At 46.1% G+C, this 22798-nt stretch overlaps 1 pseudogene; it reads left to right on the top strand.

The window, feature by feature from the left end:
- The first annotated feature begins 13884 nt into the window (after positions 1-13884).
- LOC123142947 (disease resistance protein RGA5-like) lies at positions 13885-21516 on the top strand (annotated as a pseudogene).
- Positions 21517-22798: the final 1282 nt, after the last annotated feature.

Raw genomic sequence — 22798 nt, 5'->3', positions numbered from 1 at the left:
TATAATTGTGTTATCCGGAAATCGTAATACATGTGTGAATACATAGACCACAACATGTCCCTAGTGAGCCTCTAGTTGACTAGCTCGTTGATCAACACATAGTCATGGTTTCCTCAATATGGACATTGGATATCATTGATAACGGGATCACATCATTGGGAGAATGATGTGATGGACAAGACCCAATCCTAAGCATAGCACAAGATCGTGTAGTTCGTTTGCTAGAGCTTTTCCAATGTCAAGTATCATTTCCTTAGACCATGAGATCGTGTAACTCCCGGATGCCGTAGGAGTGCTTTGGGTGTACTAAACGTCACAACGTAACTGGGTGACTATAAAGGTACACTACAGGTATCCCCGAAAGTATCTGTTGGGTTGACACGGATCGAGACTGGGATTTGTCACTCCGTATTACGGAGAGGTATCTCTGGGCCCACTCGGTAATGCATCATCATAATGAGATCAATGTGACCAAGTGCTTGGTCGCGGGATCATGCATTACGGTACGAGTAAAGTGACTTGCCGGTAACGAGATTCAACGAGGTATTGGGATACCGACGATCGAATCTCGGGCAAGTAACTTACCGATTGACAAAGGGAATTGTATACGGGATTGATTGAATCCTCGACATCATGGTTCATCCGATGAGATCATCGTGGAACATGTGGGAGCCAACATGGGTATCCAGATCCCGCTGTTGGTTATTGGCCGGAGAGATGTCTCGGTCATGTCTGCATAGTTCCCGAACCCGTAGGGTCTACACACTTAAGGTTCGATGACGCTAGGGTTATTAGGAAGACTTGTATGTGATTACCGAATGTTGTTCGGAGTCCCGGATGAGATCCCGGACGTCACAAGGAGTTCCGGAATGGTCCGGAGGTAAAGATTTATATATGGGAAGTTGTCATACAGTCACCGGAAAGGTTCGGGGGCATATCGGTATTGTACTGGGGCCACCGGAGGGGTTTCGGGGGTCCACCGGGAGGGGCCACCTCTCCCAGAGGGCCCCATGGGCTGTATGTGGGAGGGAACCAGCCCCAAGTGGGCTGGGCGCCACCCCCCCCCTTGGGCCCATGCGCCTAGGGTTGGGGGAAACCCTAAAGGGGGCGCCCCCCCTTGCTTGGGGGGCAAGCCCCCTCCCCTTGGCCGCCGCCCCCCCCCCCCCTCTAGATCTCATCTAGAGGGGGCCGAACCCCTTCCTCCTTCCCCTATAAATAGAGGGGTGAGGGGAGGGCTGCACAACACATCCAAGGCGCAGCCCCTCCCCTCCCCTCCCCAACACCTCTCTTCCTCCGTTAAGAGCTTGGCGAAGCCCTGCTAGAGTACTGCTGCTCCACCACCACCACGCCGTCGTGCTGCTGTTGGAGCTCTCTTCCTTAACCTCTCCCTCCTCCTTGCTGGATCAAGGCGCGGGAGACGTCCTCACTCCGTACGTGTGTTGAACGCGGAGGTGCCGTCCGTTCGGCGCTTGGTCATCGGTGATTTGGATCACGACGAGTACGACTCCATCAACCCCGTTCTCTTGAACGCTTCCGTGCGTGATCTACAAGGGTATGTAGATGCTCTCCTCTCTCGTTGCTAGATGACTCCATAGATTGATCTTGGTGAAGCATAGAAATTTTTTATTTTCTGCAACGTTCCCCAACAGTCGCCCCCGTTGTGGAAGAAGCAAATGTTGATGATGACATGGATGAGGATGATGATGACCCAAACAAGTATTTAAATACTGCCTATGATGATGGAGTATTGATGGCTCAGGACGAGGGAGACTCAGGCTATGAGCATGGAGATGATGACTTGATGCTGCCTGATTTGCCGGAGCCGGAACGTCCTAAGGCGGAATGCAAAAAGTCTCTCTTCAAGCGATCCTCGCAGGAGACGCCTCCAGATGCCGCCTCTACCCAGCAACCCCCCGAGGCCCGTCCACTGATTACCCCGACGACACTGGGGGTGGTGGTTAGGGAAGCTATGGTGGGCTCACTACCGCCACTCACCAAGAAGCAAAGGAGGAGACCGGACAGGAAAGGCCCTAAAGGCGCCAGAGCTGCTTCAAGCAGACAGCCGCCTCTGAAGCCCCGGGTGGTAGACAAAATACCTGTCGAAGGTAAGAAGCGTTTCTATGTCGCCGGCGACCCGATCCTACCTGCCAAAGTGCTAGAGCACATAGTGAATAGTGATCTAAAGAGAATCCATGAAGATGTGCTGGCCAGAGAGAAAAGCCTTCTGATCGCGGAAGAACCAGGATACCCGCTTTACGCGGCTTAGGTGCCAGGTGGAAGTTGCACGTCGAGAACTGGCCCGCGAATCAGTTCATCCTGCGATTTGACTACATCTACGACATGTTCCACATGACCAAACTGGATTTCCAGTTCATCCGCATGTATGCGTTGTATCTCAACTACTTCATCATGATCGAGAACATAAAATATATCTGCGTTGCGGACCCGTACTATATGCACAAGAGTTTCTTGGCAGTTTGCAAAGAGCACCGTGACTATGCGAGCAAGTACCTCGGAAAATTCATGATCGCTAATAAGGACAAGTACGTGATTCTCCTGCCTTATCATCCCACGTAAGTCATCCGCGCATATCCTTCCGTAAGTGTTAATCATTCCTATGCAAGCATGGAGGCTAATTTGAGGTGTACTTAATTTGCGCAGCGGGGGCGGCGCCGTGCTCATCGTTCTGTCCCCGAAATACTCCCATGCTATGTACTTGGACTCATCGAAGAACATCAAGAAAAAGGATTACACGCACATAAAGAGTGTTCTCGATAGTGCCTTGATAAGCTTCAGCCTGTATGGTGGATATATCAAGGTGAAAAGGCACGGGAAGACTGGGCTGGTTTTCCGCCATAAGACCAACTTCTGCTGCATCTAGCAACCGCACACCAGTAGGGCTGATGGATTCTACCTCATGCATCACCTGATCGAGTACAGAAGGGATAATCAACGCCTTCGCATGTCACCTACTACCGAAGATGCTGAGATTGTCAGCTGGGCCACAAGCATAGGAACGACACCAGATCATCAAATCCGAGCTGAGTTTTATCACGTACATTGTGAACTTTCCCAAGTGATCATGAAGCAGGTCCTCGAACCAACAGGGATGTTCTACCATGGGCCAATCACGCGGGCTCATGTCCGAGCACTGCTAGTCACTCGGCGTCTGGACCTGAAGCCTTTCACGAAGCTCGGGTGCTTCCTCCCTGACTATGAAGATTGGACCGCCGACATGGAGGACTGATTGTCGATGACAATGTGTCACTACTGTCTTTCTATGGCAAAACTTTGAATTTATGCACGGCGAAACTATGTGATGTAACTAAACCGTGGTCCTGAACTAGCGTAGATCGCTCTAGTTAATTAGTTTGGGTATGAGGAACTTCGTCATTTATGTTTACTATTGGTTGCTTTTATTTTGCTAACCATGCCTCTTTGTTTTCTTAAGTACATTATGTTGCATATTATCGTTCAATTCATCAACTGACGATGCAGGTACATAGATCAGAGATGGCGAGGGACTGCTACGCCATGTTCGTTGGGAGGGTTCCACGAGTCTACGACCACTGGCCAGACGCTCAGGTCCAGGTGTACAGGTACCCGGGTGCTAGCCACAGAGGGTTCGACAGCAGAGCCGAAGGGGAAAGAAGTTACTTGAGGTGGACACTCTGGCATGAGCAGGGGCGGCACCGCCGGTGCCTCAAGTATTACACAGTCGCGCTCTTGCTCATCCTGGTCGCTCTTCTCTCCCACATCATGGTTTAGTTAGAGATGATGAAACTTGTGTGTGTGCCATGACCATGCATTTGCACTTATTCGAGACATGACATGATCACTCTTGTGTATCGCTATTTTCGTGATGATATTTGTGTTGAATGATGATGATGATGATGATGGTATGACGAGAGTACTGTATGTTTATGATATGATGAGAATAGTGTATGTTTAGTATGATATGATGAAACTGCTATATAGAGCCTGTATAAATACATCACAAATACGTAGAGGGGGTGTAAATCTGTGAAAGCGGGAATACTAGCAGTAGCGCTTGAAAGCATCTACTAGTAGCGCTTGAAAGCATCTACTAGCAGCGCTTAATTAGCAGTAGCGCTTGGTTTGCACAAGCGCTACAGATAGTTATAAGTAGCGCTTGTCAGGGAAGCGCTACTGCTAACAATACTTACCAGTAGCGCTGCCCATACCAGCGCTACTGCTACAACTTAGTTGTAGCGCGGTAGCAGTAGCGCTTGACCCAGCGCTACTGCTATGCATATTTCAAGCGCTACTACTAGGGTTTTCCCTAATAGTGTATGACTGGTAACTCTACCCTGCCTGCTGGTAGGTTTACCAGGTCCAAAAAACAAATAAACCTGCAGAGGGGTGTGCAAGAGAGGAATGGCCACCTGCCTCTCTGATTTAATAAGTGATCATTCCCTTGATTTCCTTGGACTCCAGGAAACCATGAAACCTAAATTTTCTCCCAAATGCATTAGGGGAATTGACCCTCTCAATATTTTTGAGTGGGAATGGATCCCCTCTAATGGAAAATCAGGGAGGCTGCTGGTGGGGTCTAGAAAAGATCATCTTGATATTCTGACTTGTAAGAAAGGCAAATATATTATTCAACTCAATCTAAGAGATGTGAAAATGAAAACTGAGTGGTGTCTCTTAGTAGTTTACGGTTCTACACATGAGGAATTCAAAAAAGATTTCTTCCTTGAGCTAGCCTCGTTTTGTGCATGTCTGGACAAGCCTTATATTGTGGGTGGTGATTTTAATATCCTTAGACATTGTGGAGAGAAAAACAAGAAGATGCAGCACCACAAGTCTGTGGATCTGTTTAATTCTGTCATTAACACTTTGGGGCTGAGAGAAATTCACATAAGTGGGGGTAAATATACCTGGACGAATAATCAAGCCCACCCTACTTTGGAAAAGCTTGTTAGAATTTTGATGTCCAGTGATTAGGAAGATTTATTCCTCTGGTATCTGTCAGAAAGTTGGTCCGAGAGTTATTTGACCACAACCCCTTGCTAGTCTCTTCTGGAGATGAAGGCAGGGATGCGTACAAACTAAGGGAATTTAGGTTTGATTTGACTTGGCTTAAAAATGATGAGTTTTACACCATGGTCCGCAAAATTTGGTTTAGGGCTGTTTCTGCTGAAGACCCTATAGATGACCTTAATATCAAGCTGAAAAGAATCAAGACCTATTTTAAAGGCTGGGGCTCGAGTAAGTTTGGCCATTATAGGAAAAGGAAAGAAGAGCTTAGAATGGAATTATCCCTGTTGGAAGAATTAGAGGAGAATGGTACCCTTACACCTGAGATGTGTAGTGGAAAAATATATGTCTATTTTGAGCTCCATGAGCTCCTGGTCAATGAGGAAATCTTTTGGCTGCAACAGTGGCATGAGCGCTGGTTGATCAAAGGTGACCTAAACACGGATTACTTTCATAAGGTTGCAAATGGTCGTAAGAGAAAAAACACTATACACTAACTCAAATGTGGGGATATGGAGATAGAGGGCACTAATTGCTTGATATCCCATGCGACTGAATACTATTAAAATCTATTTGGTCCGGCCCCCGGTAATCAATTTCACGTGAGTCCAGAGTCGTGGGGGGGATGATGAAAGACTCAATGAGGCTGATAATGCTGACTTGACTAGAGAGTTTTCCAAAGAGGAAGTTAAAGAAGCTTTGTTTGCTATGGACACCAATAGGGCACCTGGACCGGATAATATCCCTACAGAATTCTACCAACACTGCTGGGATATTGTCAAAGACGATATAATGCAGCTATTTGCGTGTTTTCATAAGGGGTCGCTTGATGTTCAGCGCCTCAATTGGGATCATTACCCTGTTGCCAAATGTATCAGGTGCGGACCGCATACAACAATTTCGCTCAATTTGCCTACTCAGGTGTCCATATAAGTTGATTACGAAGGTTTTAGATTGTAGTGTTGAGAAATATGCAAATAAATTTATCGGCCCAGCCCAGAATGCATTTGTCAAAGGCAGGAATATTATGGATGGGATAATGTCCCTCCATGAACTGCTCAACTACACGCATGTTAAAAAAAGGGTGGGTGTCGTGCTTAAGCTCGACTTTGAGAAGGCATATGATAGGGTCAACCGGGAATTTTTATTGGAGTGTCATTAACTCGGGGTTTAATGAAACCCGGTACGGATGGATTAGGCAGATTCTATATAATGGCATGGTCAGCATTAAGCTCAATAACTCTGTTTGGCCTTACTTTCAAAGTGCTATAGGGGTCCGTCAAGGTGATCCACACTCGCCTTTCCTTTTTAACTTGGCAGAAGAATGCCTGATCAAGATGATTACAAATGCCCAACAAAACGATCTCCTGATAGGCTTGGCCTCGGATCTAGTTCCCAATGGAATAGTTGTTTGACTATGCAGACGACACTATTATCTGTCTCGAACATGACACTGAGAAAGCTGTGAATCTCAACTTACTGCTATACGTGTTTGAACTTATGTCTGGGTTGAAAGTCAACTTCCAAAAAATTGAGATTCTAACCGTAGGAGGTGATGACGATATTGTTAAATCGTATGTTGAGCTTTTTAATTGTGAAATAGGACAATTTCCAATCAAATACCTTGGGATGCCTGAAAGCTTCACCTCCTGAAATATTCAGTTTGGAAATTTATTGTGAAAAAATATCTCAAATACTTTAATGCTTGGGTGCGCAATGCTGCCTCTATTGGGGGTAGGCACACGCTACTTATCTCGGTGCTGTCTCAACTGTCACTTTACCATATGTCTATGTTGCTTTTGAGCAAAACCTTTGTGGAAAGGTTGGATAAATATAGGAGGAAGTTCTTTTGGCAGGGGTGTACTAAGAGAAAAAGATACTATCTTGTCAAATGGAAGGGAGTTTGTAGAACTAAGTACAAGGGAGGTCTGGGTGTGAAAGATCTTAGAAAGCAAAATTTAATTCTGCTAGTAAAATGGTGGTGGACACTTGAGACTCGGACTGGAGTTTGGCAAGATATTGTCAAAGCCAGATACTAGTCTAACAACACGGTGGCCAATGTTGGTCCCAAATTCACATACTCCCCTTGTTGGAAAGCCATTTTGAAGGTCGAAGAGCTTTACATGGTGGGGAGGAAAGTTAAATTGGAATCTGGGGACTTAACTAGTGTTTGGAAAGATCCTATAAATGGGTTGATCTTGTTTAATATGCAATTTCCTCATTTGTTTGAGATTTGCACAAACCCAGACTGCACAATTGATAAGTTTGAAAATGTGGAAGCTAATACCTTTTTTAGACAGCTCCTATGGCCAAGCCTTGTTGAACAATGGCGTGAGATGTGTCACCAAATCTCAAAATGCACCTTACGGCTAAAAAAGATGTGGTGTACTGGGGGTTAAACAAAAATGCCAAATTCACTACTAAATTGATGTATAAATGGCTTGAAAAGCCTCTTTATGACTACAATTACAAATGGATCTGAGAGGCTAAAATACCTCTGAAAATTCAGATTTTCATGTGGCAACTTGCCCAGGATGCTGTACTCACTAGACAGGAGATGAAGAGGAGAAAATGGCCTGGTAATCCAGCCTGCTCTTTTTGCAACGAGGTTGAGTCTGCTACTCATCTCTTTTTTACCTGCCCGGTGGCTCGTGTGGTGTGTAGATCTATACGGGTGGTTCTTGGGACTGACTTGTGTCCAAATGACTACTGGCAATACTATGTTTGGTGTCACAAATTTCTTCCTGGTGAATCCAAAATGTATACGGTCGGACTGGCCGCCGCTACCTGGGCCATCTGGCTTGCCCGCAACAGGGCCACTTTTGAGAAAAAATTAATTAAATCTCCTGTTGAGATTGTTTTCTCGATGTGTTCATGTCTTCTATATTCGGCAGGTCTTCAGCAGACAGGGGACGCGGAGAAGCTACATCAGGGCGCGGAAATGATAAGATGCAGCACAGTGAAGCTTATGAAGCTCTGTGAGACATCCAGGCGATTGGGCGATGATGCGGTGGGCATTCTCCCCTGGTGATCAAGCAGCTGTCTCGCTCCAGGTCCACTAAAGAATGTGATGGTCTCATATCTGTCGTGAGCTTATGTCCCTTTTGGGTGTCCTGATGCTGTTATTCGTGGTAGGGCCTCTGTTGCCAGATCTGCTTGCTTCTCCTATCCCGGCTGTTTCTGGGTTTGTGCCCCACTGTTCTGGGCTTGTAATAGGATAGTTTATTTTGGTGCTATCAGGTTTTTGCCCCATAGCATTTGTTTCGATGATGGACGAATGCGGTGGGTTTCCTGACGGAGGGAGTATTTCACTTTTTTTAAGTAATCATTCTTTGTATGACCATCCCTATTATAGAAGAAGACAAGAATTACGTACAATGGCACTGTATAATAATTTAATTTTGAAAAGGGATGTAGCGCAGCTTAGTTACATTGTTTGCGATGTTGCCTTTCGACATGATTCATCAACAATTGAACTATAAATTTCAACGGATGTAAAAATTACAAGCACAAACAGTAGCTGCTGAGTCTGGCACTTGTAGTTGCATGCACGTTTAGCTAATATATGCCCAAACAAGATACTTCAATTTCTACGGCGACACGTACGCATAGATGCAGTTATTGTCTGCCTTCTGCACATGAGAAGCACAGCGATGATGAGAAGAAAAAAAACAAATGGACGACTGTGACGTTGTATTGATGGATCATTGCTCCATGTGTGCACGCAGGGTACGACTTTTCAGAAGGTGCAACCCCACCATGTGTGCATGTCAGGAGAGAACACAACACAAGAGACCACTGTTGTAATAGTTCAGTGCGGTATTCGGCAACGCCTAGCTAGAACTTGCCCGTGTGAAACGCAGAGACCAGTCAATTCGTTTCCTCCTGCGTACCTACTCTTTTTTTACATCATTTTATTGGCTCAAAATTAAACAAGAAGAAACTACAATGAGGACATATCCGGCCTCTACATAGCTAAGATGTACGCAACCGACATCAACTCAAACACACGCGAAAATACGCTGACAAACAACAAAGTCATATAAGACCAAAGCTATGGGTAGGCGAGAAAAAAATAAAATTACAAAGCTATCAGATCTGCGATCGGCAAACTCAAAAAATGACCATATACACACTAACCATCTCATGACACAAGTTGACGACGAGATTCTTCAACAGCAACGCCTTCAGGAAGGGAGCGACACTCAAATGTCGCATGTCGCTGGATCGAACCACAAAGCCAGAATCTAGGTTTTCACCCACAAGAATCGGTCCGAGCATATGCAAGCAATGCCTTGAACAATATAAAATAAGAAATACATCGTCAATTCTAAATATAACCACTGGGATCTGACCTAGGCTTTTGCCCTAGAGCTCGAGTAGCACCACCATCGAATTCACTGATGTGTTATCGCCATCATTTTTCTATGATCCCGGCAGCTAGGCCGCCGAAGTCACCCACCGAATCAGGAAATATGAACCCTCCTGAAAACAGTTCTATGACCACCACCTCTGTGGAGCCATAGAAAGTCGCTGCAGTATGTTTGCAGTCACCTCCATTCGACCGATCGGATCTGATTCACCATCTCATGGACAGTAGCATCACCGACCAGCCACCACCCGTGCGGAAGGCCAGCACCTCGACAGCGCGGTCCACAACCAGCAGGGATGCACACCGGCCCCGGTATCACACCCTATTGGATCTGGTCGGAGATCTGACTGCGTTCTTTGCAGCGAGATGACGCCGGCCTGCTAACATCCATCTCGACCAGCACTAGTGAAATCGCGACACTCTAGACGCATGTCGCCGACCCACGCACACATCCTGGTGCCACCTGCACGCGCAGCATGCACGCTCCCGGCCGCATGCCTGCAAAAAAATCATTTGGGCCAGCACCTGCGAAACCATGACACCCAAGACCCCCGTCGCCGATGCACGCACACATCCTGGTGCCACTTGCATCCGCAGTAGTCGCGCTCCCAACCGTAGGTCTCCCCAACACAGATCAGGCCCGACTGAGCCCCGCAGCTCCTTCGCTGCCCGACGCATGAGCCTCCAGGACGTGAAGAACCCCGCGACACATAGGTCCTCGCGCCTCCACTCGCCTCCCAGCACTCCCGCTCCGCATCAGAGGTGCCCTGGTGCGGTGGTGCCTCGCCGCCACCTTCCCTTGGGCCAGCCCGGACTTTGCCGGGATCACCCTCCCATGGCGGCGTGGCATGGATGGTGCGGAGGAAGAACTCGTGACGACTAGGGTTATTCTCCCCAAGCCGCCCGACAATGATTGATTCTAGGAAACCCATCTATAACTTGTAGGAGACCAAATATTTTGTCTAACGTCCTATAGCTAATAGACTTTACGGTCGACAAAATGTGAACAAAAAATAAGGAGGCAGGTAAACGTGAACACAAAATAAGGAGACAGGTAGACGTGAACACAAAATGAAGCATTTACGGTCGACAAAACTACGAACCGATTGCAAAAATGGAACTGTAACATACATGCACATCTTTTTCGTGTAGAACTTATCTTGATTCAAAACACCATTGTGTAGATTATAAGTGAGAAGGAAGAAAGGAGACGAGGGAAGAGCTTATTCGAGGTAGACGAAAATAACAAGTACATGATGTGTAGGTTTTTTTTCCTGAGGAAAACATGATGTGTAGGTGCTAGCATCCCTCCGGCCTCCTCTCGTGCAAGGGGCCCATCCATATGCTCTCATAATGGCTCAGCTCGGCCTGACTCACTGAAAACTGGCGATTTGAGCGTTCCTAGTGACACAGTCCTAGAGATGCTTTGAGTTCGTGCCATGCAGACCCAACACACGCAAACAAACAGCCTAGTTTCTTTCCGCGCGGGTCTGATTGGGCCTAATATAAGCAACCAAACACACCCTTAGGGTTTTCCAAAAATTACAATCACATTGTGCCTTGTTCTATTTTATTATCAACAGTTATCTTGCATAACATTCTAGTAGTAGTAACTTTTTTTGAAGAGACGTGTCATTTTAACTTTGTAACATGTGCATTGTTTTTATAAACTTTGTAAGAACAACTCCAACCGAGTCACCTGTCTGTCCGTCTAGCGGACATGCGGCGGAGGATGGGTGCACCCAACGTCCAACACATGGAGCGGACAAGCGCGGACGGGGGAAACACCAGGTGAGCAGCCAGACAAATAATGGTGACGACCCTCCCGCGACGTCAGCCCCACATACGATAGGCAGTGCCCCAGCCCCGCGCCGCTGCCGCAGCCGGACGGACAGACTGCTCCTGCTCAGCTTCTCCGGCGAGGTGGGCGAGGTCATGGAGGTGCTCCTTCCGCCGCTGCGAGCACCATGGCTGCCCCTCCTCCCTCTCGCGACATCTCCGAAGGAATCTAGATGGAATTTCTAGCGAAGAATAGGCGTTGGATGCAAATGCCGGGCCGTTTGCTGCGGCTGCTGCCACGGGCAGCTGCTTCACCGCACCCTCCGCCGTGGGGGCGAACTCCCCCAGCCCGCCTAGCTTGAGTCGACGGAGCACTCGGGCTGCCCCGGCGGCCCGCACGCGGCCGCGGCCCGGCACCCCATCATGCTCCAGGCCGGCTAGGTCCCAAGAGTGTCGCCGAGGACGCAGAAAGGAGGAGGAGTGCCGGAGATCTCCCGGTCGCCCGCCTGCAGTTCCCCAAGATCTCCCCGCTGCTCTGCTCGGCTTAGAACGGGAGGTGGCGGCCTGCGCTGGTGGCCTTGCCGGTGAGCGCCGCGGTGGCCTGAGCCAGTGGCCTCGTCGCGGTGGTTGTGGAGGCAGAGCGGGGTCGCTGATAGGTGGGACCAGGTCGGACACGAGAGGGCAGGAGCGGACGAGAGTGGGTGACGGGAGCGTCCGCTTTTGTCCGCCGCGGACCTATTTGTGGCTCAGTTTGGGCTCAGTTCGGGTTGGGATGGACAACAAATGGATAGCAGGTGGACGCTTTGTCCATTTGGGTTGTCCCGTTGGGCCAACTTTTTGTCCGGATGATCCAAACGGACAAAATGAGTCGTTGGGTTGGAGTTGCTCTAATGTGTGCTTAATAAACGGTTAATGCTGGTCATAGTGGGAGTAACTTAGCTAGTGATGTAGCGTATTTCAAAATAAAATTGATTATGTGTCATGTAGTTAATGAGGAGAGAGGTGTTTAGAGGAACATAGTATGTTCCTGTAACATAGCGCTCCGTGAGAAAAGATGATTCTATAACCTAATAAATAAAATAATCTATGACACTAATACTAGCATATTATTATTTTACATTATATAAAAATAATAAATTAGACTAGTGTCACATGCATGCATTACACTAGTTAAGTCCAGGCCCGGTCCTGATGGGGGGCAGGGGGCGCGGCCGCCCCGGGCCCCGGGAGTGGAGGGGCCCCCACCACCCAGGGACGTATGTAGGCCTGCTGCTAAGTTGAAATCCTGCATGGGCTGAAGAAACGTGCTGCTAAATTGGCCCAAGTTACTATATTGTCGGCCACTAATTACGCACAAGCGTGGTTCATGGATCTGAGTCAGCGATCTTGGAGAGGCGAGTCAGTTTACGACTTCTCGCACACAAGGCACGGTCGACGGCTGCCGCAGGATGGATTTTCGCCTCTTGGCCTCGCGACCGCCGGAATCAGTGGACGACGGCGGATGAGGAACCACCACCGAGCATGCGCCATGCTGCGCTGCTACTCTAGCCAGCGTTTCCCATCAGCCATCAAGGAGATGAAAAACTGATTCGAGATAAGGTATTGTGCCCTAACTATTTTGCTTTTCCCATAATAATTAATAAAAAGTTACAAATGATAATTAACATTCAATAATTAACATTCAATCTTCATTGATAATTGATTGATTGAATTACGTGGCATCTTTCTAAAAGTCACCACGTCTTGTGCTAATTGCAACGTATAGATGCTTTCTCATTTAACTGATTGAATTTCCCCATCAAAAAAATTAATTGGGTTGCGTATGGTCTTTGCAATATTCTATGAACACACAGATGCTAGCACTAGTTAGGGAAAAAAAACTAGTCCATGATTGTGGTTAATTTATTTTTCTCTAAAAATGCATTGGATGTGATAGTACTTCCAATTCAGCCTCCTAAGAAATTCGTCGGGTGTTAAACGCAAAATTGACCCTTGGGATCGAATAGGAAGCAGAAAAGACGGCTAGAAAATCAGTTTCGAGGGCACGCTCTAAGGGGCCCCGAGCTCTACTCTCGCCCTGGGCCCCTAAAATCCCAGGACCAGCCCTGGTTAAGTCACTCGTCACCGTGACCAGCCTAAACCCCAATAATGGAGGCTGAAGGTGGCTTCTAGTCCTCCCGACGTCTCCCCTTCCTCTCCCCCCAAATCTGCTTCTTCATTCCCCACTCCACCAAAACACTGCCCAAACAAATACCTCTGCATTGCCGCCACTGTAGCATGGGGCAAAGCAACCACGGGTGCCCAGTTGGTCGGAGCTCAGATCCATGGTAATCCATCTCTGCTGCTCAGCAGGATTCGCCGCTTCGATCCGCCCTTCCTCCACCCTCTCGCCGTAGTCACCGTGACAGAGCAACGAGGCCGAATCCATCCTCGCCCGCCGCCGTGACGCCCGCCTCTGTCCCCCTCGAGCCTTGAGCTGCAGGCGGTGCGGTGGTGCCGAGATCCAAGCAGGGTGGCAGATCCTGCGCGCCTCGTCCTCCCACGGCTCCAGGCGTCCGGTCAACAGCAATCCGGCTGTGCTACAGTAAGTTCAAAATCCGGCTGGCCGCGCTTGACTCCAAGTCTCCTGAATTCCCAGGTTTGACTTGTTTCCCCTCACCTTCTGTCCTCCTTCTCCCATATGGTACCAGGCTGCCTCTCTTATAACTTCTTCATGGCATCGTGATTAGGCCTGAATCCTGATATACAGTAAGAAAGCAGCTAGCAAGAGTGAGACTGTCAGAGTCGACCTGCCATGTCGTTCGCCACGGGGGCGTTGGGCACTCTCCCCCCCAAGTTGGGCAAGCTGCTCATGGAGGAGTACAACCTGCAGAAGCGTTTGAAGAAGGGATCAAGGACCTGAAGGATGAGCTCCTGGTCATACAAGCAGCTCTTCTCAAGGTGTCCGACGTGCCACTAGACCAGCTTGATCCCCTGGTCAAAATTTGGGCAAACGATGTCAGGGAGCTGTCCTTTGCCATCGAGGACAGCCTTGACTCCTTCATGGTGCGTGTTGAAGGTGTTGAGCCTACCAACCCACACACCTTCTTCGGCTTCATCAAGAAGACCTGCAAGAAGGCCACCAAGCTCAAGATTCGTCGCAAAATAGCCAACGACATCAAAGACGTCAAGATCCAAGTTAGGGAGGTGAAGGAGAGGTTTGACAGATACAAAGATGTTATTGGTAATACTAATGCCAGAACGGAAGTCGACCCACGTCTCTTGGCCATGTACAGCAAAGTATCTGACCTTGTTGGCATTCAAAAGTCAATGGATGAGCTAACAGAGAGGTTGTCTAAGGGCGATGATCCGTCCGGTGAAAAGCTCAAGGTTGTCTCTGTTGTTGGATTTGGAGGATTGGGCAAGACAACTCTTGCTAAAGCCGTGTATGACAAGCTTAGAAACAATTTTGATTGTGGGGGTTTTGTTCCGGTGGGTCAAAGTCCAGACACAAAGAAAGTTCTCAGGGATATCCTCCTTGAACTTGACAGGGAGCTGTACAAAGCTTCAGCAACAATGGATGAAAGGCAGCTGATCAACCAGCTGCAGACGTTCCTAGTAGGCAAGAGGTATGCATTTTTATCCTATGCTAGTGTCCTGCATTCTTTGTTCTGTGCTGACATGTAAGTGAAAATACTAGTATGGGTGAAAATAATACAGTGGCATTACTATAACATGTAAAACATCCAACTTAATAGCAATACGACTTTAGGCTTTGTCAGACAAATAAGCCTCTCGTTTTTTATCATCCCGACCCTAGCCGCCGGAGCCCTCCTCTCCCCCCTCACTTCCCTTCGCCGCCGCCGAAGGACTCCGCCGGACTAAGCCCAGGGCGGACGGCGGTGGCGGAGGTCCTCCTCCCCTGCTCGCATGTGGGGTTGTGCGGGATCTCGATGCGAGTGGTGGCGCAGCCAAGATCGGATCGTGGTGCGACGATGTGGTTGACTGAGATCAGATCTAGGGCGGCGGCCGTAGGCTTTGTGCACGCCCTTGGGACCGCGGCTGGGTAGTCTAGTCCGGCTTGGTAGCGGCGGCGTAGAGGGGCACCGTGGAGTGCCTGGTGGAGAGGGCCGGTTCTATGCGGGTGTGGCCTTTCGTCAGTGGCCGACCGGTGTGCCCTCCTATATACGACGGCGGATCTAGTGGTGATGTTCTCCGCCAGAGGTTCTCGGCCTGCGGTTGGGTGGTCAAATCTCAAGATCCGTCATCTAGTCCCGGCTACGAGTTGGGGAGACATAGTTGCTGGTGAAAACCGAGCCGACGATGACGGCTGCGTTCTCCGCTGTTACCTTGATGAAGGCATCATCATGTAACTATTGTTGACCCACTCGTACTGCTCCGGGAGAAACTCTAGGATGTGGTCGTCCAAAAAGGGCGATGGCGACACTGCAATGTTGTTTATCTCTAGGGAGCATCGTTTGTGGAGCAGCACTTGAAGACACAGGCAGGAGGTGGAGCGGCTTCATCTTGCCGACAGGTGGTACGCTATATCATGCCTGTTTGGCAGGTGCTACGCATGACAGATCTTCCAGACTTCAACTTATGTCGGCTGGTGGTACTTGGTGACATGGTGCTGCGGTGTACCTACAGCGACCACGACGTGCTGAGCAGTTTGCGCGCAGGGAGGTGGTGTCGTTGGGTGCCGTGGTATTGTCGACGGATGGATGGACTGGCAAGGATGTTGCGGATCTCTTTCCTCATGATGGGTCGGCGGTTCGATGATGATGACAGCTTCCAAAACATGTGCATGTGGTGTACTCTTTAGCTTTGCTGCACCGGCTGTAGCTTCCGATACCTTATGTGGATGGATCGACGAGGACGCCGGTTTTAGATATGTGGAGTAAGAGCACTTCACATTATCGAGTTTGTAGGTGTGAGTGGTGGCTTCGGTGGCTTGATGTATGTTCTTGTAAGATATTTGTTGAATAAAATGCATCGATTGATGCAGAGGCCGGGGGTTTAAACCTCCTTTTCCAAAAAAGTTTAAATGTATACATGTAATGTATAAACAACATATGTTGTTAGTTTTTCTTTGACTTTTCCATAGAAATTTTCCGTTTATATTATTCAACGAGCACAGTATATCAAAGAAAAGTCTGAACGGTTAAAAAGAACACACATAGAGCACAGGCATGAGCGTCAACTGACTCGAACACACCGACGTAGAGCTAGTCTATTGGATTAGCAACATGCAAGTAACAACAATCAGCTAACCATGTGTACCTAGGATCTGTGTTTCAACTTTCAATTGGCCAAGCTTGCAAATAATTACTTCTGAGTGTTTGGGTACCAAAATCATATCATCAAGACCAGTAGAAAAGATGTGGCAAATCTATTCTTTCGCTAAAATCCGAGATTATTACCATCAAGCACTTAACTGAGTAAGTACATGGACTTTTGTTTTGCGGCTAATTAGTGGACATCCAATTATCTGCAATATTTTTCTGATTAAAGATCTCGCCTCTCATGGAAATAGGTACTTTTTTGTGATGGATGACATATGGGATATACGAAGATGGGAAATGATTAAATGTGCTTTCATGAATAGTCATCCAGAAAGTAGATTAATCATAAGTACTCGTATTGTTGATGTTGCCACAAAAGCTGGTGGTATCTACAACATGGAACCACTTTCTAATGATAACTAAGAAATATTATTCTATACAAGAACATGTGGTGGTGAAGGAGTAACTTCATCTAAGCAAAATGTTGAGGTGACCAACAAAATTTTGAAGAAATGTGGCGGTGTGCCATTAGCTATCATTACAATTGCCAGCTTGCTTGTTGGAAAGCAGAGTGAGGATTGGTCTAAGGTGTATGATGCCATTGGTTTTGGGCATGAGGACAGTGAAGTTGTTCAGAACACAAGAAAGATATTGTCTTTTAGTTATTATGATCTACCATCACATCTGAAGACATGTTTATTGTATCTAAGCATGTTCCCTGAAGATAGGTTTATTGAAAAAAAACACGCTCATATGGAGGTGGGTCTCTGATGGTTTTGTCCTAGATAGGTCATTTCAGTTAGGAGAGAGCTATTTCAGCAAACTAGTAAATAGAAGCATGATCCGGTGGATAGATCGTGATGATGATTTGGATAGCCAAAGTGGTTGTCGTGTGCATGGCATGGTGCTCGATCTCATCCGCGCCATATCAAATGAGGTAAACTTTGTTACAGTACATGATATGGAGCATCACAGCACATGTCCGGGAGGAAAGTCAGCCAACAAGGTTCGCAGATTAGCAGTTCATGGAAAAAGTGGGAAACACAACTGTAGCATTGAAATGGAGCACGTGAGGTCATTTAATGTTGTAGACTGCCGTGCCAAAAGTATGCCCCTGCTTTTGAGCTTTAAAGTACTGCCTGTGCTAGTTATTGAGGACTGTGCTAGTTACTGAGGACTGTGTATTGTATTTTATCTTATCTTATCATTTTTATTTACGCTTAGCGCCTTTCTTTGGTTCTAGTGCATTGTCGTGCTTCTTGTTCTGCTAGGTAGTATATTAGTTCAAAAAGGTAGTATATTAGATAATTTGCTAATTAAACAATTTTTCATCTCGTGTGAATAGGTACTTCATTGTTATTGATGACATATGGGATACAAAACATTGTTATCTCGTGTGCTTTCGTGGATAGTCATCCAGAAAGTAGATTAATCATAACTATCCGTATTGTTGATGTTGCCACAAAAGCTGGTGGTATCTACCACATGCAACCACTTTCTGATGATTACTCCAAAATGTTATTCTATACAAGAACATCTGGTATTGAAGGACCTGCTGAAGTGATTACCAAAATTTTAAAGAAATGTGGTGGTGTGCCCTTAGCTATCACTACAATAGCTAGCTTGCTTGTTGGTAAACACAGTGAGGACTGGTCTAAGGTATATGATGCCATTCGTTTTGGGCATGAAGAGAATGACGATGTTCATAACACAAGAAAGATATTATCTTTTAGCTATTATGATTTGTCGTCCAATCTGAAGACATGTTTATTGTATCTTAGTGTGTTTCCTGAAGATTATTTAATTGATAAAATATCACTGATATGGAGGTGGGTTGCCGAGGGATTTATACCATATAGAGAAGGGATGGAGTCATTTGAACTTGGAGAGATCTATTTCAACACGCTTGTAAACAAGAGCATGATACGGTGGACAGATCCTGAAGATAATGATGGCCGAGGTGGTTGTCGTGTCCATGACATGGTGCTCGATCTCATCCGCACCATATCAAATGATGTAAATTTTGTTACAATACATGATATGGAGCAGCATGGCACATGTTCACGAGAAAAACGAACCAACTCGGTTCGCAGATTAGCAGTTCATGGAAAAAGTGGGAAACACAACTGTAGCATTGAAATGGAGCACGTGAGGTCATTTAATGTTGTAGACTGCCGTGCCAAAAGTATGCCCCTGCTTTTGAGCTTTAAAGTACTGCGTGTGCTAGTTATTGAGGACTGTGTCTTGTATTTTATCTTATCTTATCATTTTTATTTACGCTTAGCGCCTTTCTTTGGTTCTAGTGCATTGTCGTGCTTCTTGTTCTGCTAGGTAGTATATTAGTTCAAAAAGGTAGTATATTAGATAATTTGCTAATTAAACAATTTTTCATCTCGTGTGAATAGGTACTTCATTGTTATTGATGACATATGGGATACAAAAACATTGTTATCTCGTGTGCTTTCGTGGATAGTCATCCAGAAAGTAGATTAATCATAACTACCCGTATTGTTGATGTTGCCACAAAAGCTGGTGGTATCTACCACATGCAACCACTTTCTGATGATTACTCCAAAATGTTATTCTATACAAGAACATCTGGTATTGAAGGACCTGCTGAAGTGATTACCAAAATTTTAAAGAAATGTGGTGGTGTGCCCTTAGCTGTCACTACAATAGCTAGCTTGCTTGTTGGTAAACACAGTGAGGACTGGTCTAAGGTATATGATGCCATTCGTTTTGGGCATGAAGAGAATGACGATGTTCATAACACAAGAAAGATATTATCTTTTAGCTATTATGATTTGTCGTCCAATCTGAAGACATGTTTATTGTATCTTAGTGTGTTTCCTGAAGATTATTTAATTGATAAAATATCACTGATATGGAGGTGGGTTGCCGAGGGATTTATACCATATAGAGAAGGGATGGAGTCATTTGAACTTGGAGAGATCTATTTCAACACGCTTGTAAACAAGAGCATGATACGGTGGACAGATCCTGAAGATAATGATGGCCGAGGTGGTTGTCGTGTCCATGACATGGTGCTCGATCTCATCCGCACCATATCAAATGATGTAAATTTTGTTACAATACATGATATGGAGCAGCATGGCACATGTTCACGAGAAAAACGAACCAACTGGGTTCGCAGATTAGCAGTTCATGGAAGTGTGGAACACAACTCTAGCATTGCAATGGAGCATGTAAGGTCATTTAATGTTGTTAACTGCAATGCCAACAGTATGCCACTGCTTTTGAGCTTTAAAGTACTACGTGTGCTAGTTATTGAGGACTGTGCTTTTTCGGAAGGTAGTAGTCTTGAGCATCTCGGTATGTTGGTGCAGTTGAGGTACCTGGGACTAGTGAAGACAGCGGTCAAGATCCCGGAAGGAATAGGGCATGATCTGAAGTTTCTTGAGATACTGGATGTAAGGGGAGGTTTGATAAGTGAGCTGCCGGCATCTGTTGGTGAGCTAATGAATTTGAGGTGCTTGTGGGCTGACGAAGGTACAGTGATGAAGGGTGAGATAGGGAAACTGACATGCCTTGAAGAGCTGCAGCTATATTCGGTGGACAAGTGCCCAGACTTCTTCACAGAGGTGGGGAAGCTGACAAAGCTAAGGGTGCTCAAGATCTATTTCGCTGAAATAGAGGAGTCTGCAGGCGAGGCTCTGATGGAATCTCTATGCAAACTGCACAAGATCCATTGTCTGAGGATCTTGGATGATGGTGGTGAGGGTAAGTATGCGGTTGTCAATCATAGCTTGGAAGACTTGTCACTCTGTACAAAGCTGTACGAGCTAATTCTGCCTAGCATAGTTATACCGAGGGTGTCATCATGGATCAATCAGTTAACTGTTCCACTCCTTTCTCGTCTATGTCTGCATGTGGCTGCGGTAGAAGTTGGGGATGTTCAAACCATCGGCAGGTTGCCATCTCTCCTCTTCCTTGGTCTCTGGAGTAAGGATGAAAAGAACATATCATATACTTTTGGCAGCAATGAGTTTCACAAGCTAAGAGTCTTGTGGACGAAGAAGATAGAGATTGCTGTTGGAGAAGGAGCATTGCCGATGCTTGAATCGCTGATATACAGTGTAAGCGCTGAAAGAAAGGACGCTGCCAGATTGGTGGCGTGGGGGAGAAATAGCTGCCCTTTGCTGAAGGAAGTCACCTGTTCCCTTGACTGCACGAACAGCAGCTACAGGGAAGTAAAGGAAGCGAAGCAAGCGCTGAAGCAGGCTTCCGGCACCGGTCCCAATGCTGTGTATCTCGATCTCGACATAGAAGAAGAAAACTACGATGAGGAGGCAGGTAGATTCATTGATAATCTCGAGTGGATCCTACGTGGTTTGGACAGACCCAAGGATGTGGGCCGTCCTGCAGTACACCAGGAAGAAAGGACGCGTCGCATGATTAGATCACTCGAGAGAAGGTTACGTGACGCCGCGGAGCCTCGGGTCAGGAGGTACGGCCAACAAGAGATACGTGCCCTTGTCACCAAATTTAAGAGTTGGCTACAAGACCATGCAGGCACCGACCAGGATGAGGTACGTACACACCACTGTCCATCACGTATATCTATCGATCAATCGTTGTATTTATACATGTGTATATATCATGTCGCTGATGGCTGGCTGTGTGGTTTTTGTCTAATAAATCTCCAGGCGGACAAGAGTCGCGACGATGACGATGAAGATTATTATTACGACGACGACGACGAGGATGACGGTACCGACCAAGCAGAGGTACGTGCGTACACACGCTAGTCCATCATATTGATTCACACGCTACATAGGAAACCACATATCGTGTTACTGATGGCTGGCCGGCTTGTTTATGTGTAATTAATCTCCAGGCAGACGATGGTGAAGCAGAATCCTGTTGCAGTGGGGATGAGCAGCAGGAGGGGGACAGCCAACCTTGAATCTCTTCCTTGCGTCAAGCCATGTATCTCAAGATGGTAATAAATTAAACGGGTCACTCTGTCTATCGGCATATGTCCACTTCTTTATATCGGCATCAGGCGGGATGCCACTTAACTAATTACTCTTCTCACTTGGAATTTTACAAAATTAATACTTATAATTTTTCTAAGCAACTCCCCGATGTAATTACGATGTTTGCAGGCAGATATTTTTTGGAGATTCCAAATTCGCATATTAAGAAATACATAGCAATTCTTCCGTACGGTTTCACCTTTCAATTAGACATCCACCCATAAACTTTCTGCTTACAGGATGGTGGCCATCTTGAAGGCTTCTACGGTCTTATTGTCACTACTTGGAAGACATCAGCTTATTTCGTCCATGGGTGCGAAGAAAATCACAAAAAAAAAACAGTTTCTCCTTTAGCATTAGACTGGGGTTCAAAAGAAAAAACTAAAAAAATATTCGAAATCATGAAAAATAAAAAAAATTCTTCATTTTACTTGGAGATAGAGTGTTTTTGGGGGGTGGGGGGGGGGGTAATTTTTTTTTAAAATTAATGTTTGTACCAAGAAAAAATAAATGAAATTTTTTTTTTGTAATGTTTGTAGCTTATGTCTCGTACTTATTTGATAAATACAAAAACCAAAAAAATGTCTGCATTACTTTTTTGTAGGTGTTTTTTTTTTCTTTTTGGGAGGGTGGGTGGGGAACTCCGCCTATGCCATTGTAAGGTGACACTTATAATCACATAGCCGGTCTCAAGCCCGGGAGAAGGAGGAGAGACCACCCATGTGCTTTTAGACGGTAATATATATGTTCTGTTGAGTTAAGGATCATGGTTGAAATGGAAGAAGTATCTAGGAGAAATATTATTCTGTTAGTTCCAAGAGAAGCAACTGCCTTTCTTTCTTTTAGATATTGAAACAAATATTTGTTGTATCAAAGGTCTGCATGTTCAGCAAATGAATCTCCATTGAGGCGCTCAATCACAGTGAGTACCGACACTAACTCACTCATTAGATTTAATTATTCAAGTCATATCAGAGCTATTTATTCATTGGTTGCTCACTAATACACATATTCTTTGTTCTTCAATCTTTTCTATGAAGCACTCTTTCGGACTTTTGCCACACATTTGTCTGAAGCACTCTGCAGTACATCTCCTCTTGATAGAATTATTTACTTGCTTTCCTGCTGTCTGCTTGTCTTATATGTCTTATTGCAGAAATTTCGATTTGCTTGTCTATCTGCTGATAATCAGTTACATCATATATACGCGATCCATATGGTGTAGTTTTCTAGCTTCCAATACATATATGTTATATTGGTAAAGCTCCAATTTTCCTTAACTTTTTCAAGCTTGGTTGTTGAGACAGTATAATACATACTACATAGTACATATGGAATTTTGTGTCTGCAAGTAAGAATGATTTCCCTTTTACAGAGCT

This window comes from Triticum aestivum, chromosome 6D (genome assembly GCF_018294505.1).
Source record: "Triticum aestivum cultivar Chinese Spring chromosome 6D, IWGSC CS RefSeq v2.1, whole genome shotgun sequence".
Classification (NCBI taxonomy): Eukaryota; Viridiplantae; Streptophyta; class Magnoliopsida; order Poales; family Poaceae; genus Triticum; species Triticum aestivum.
The sequence above is the reverse complement of the archived record's forward strand: the minus strand, read 5'-3'. Positions and strand labels throughout refer to the sequence as shown.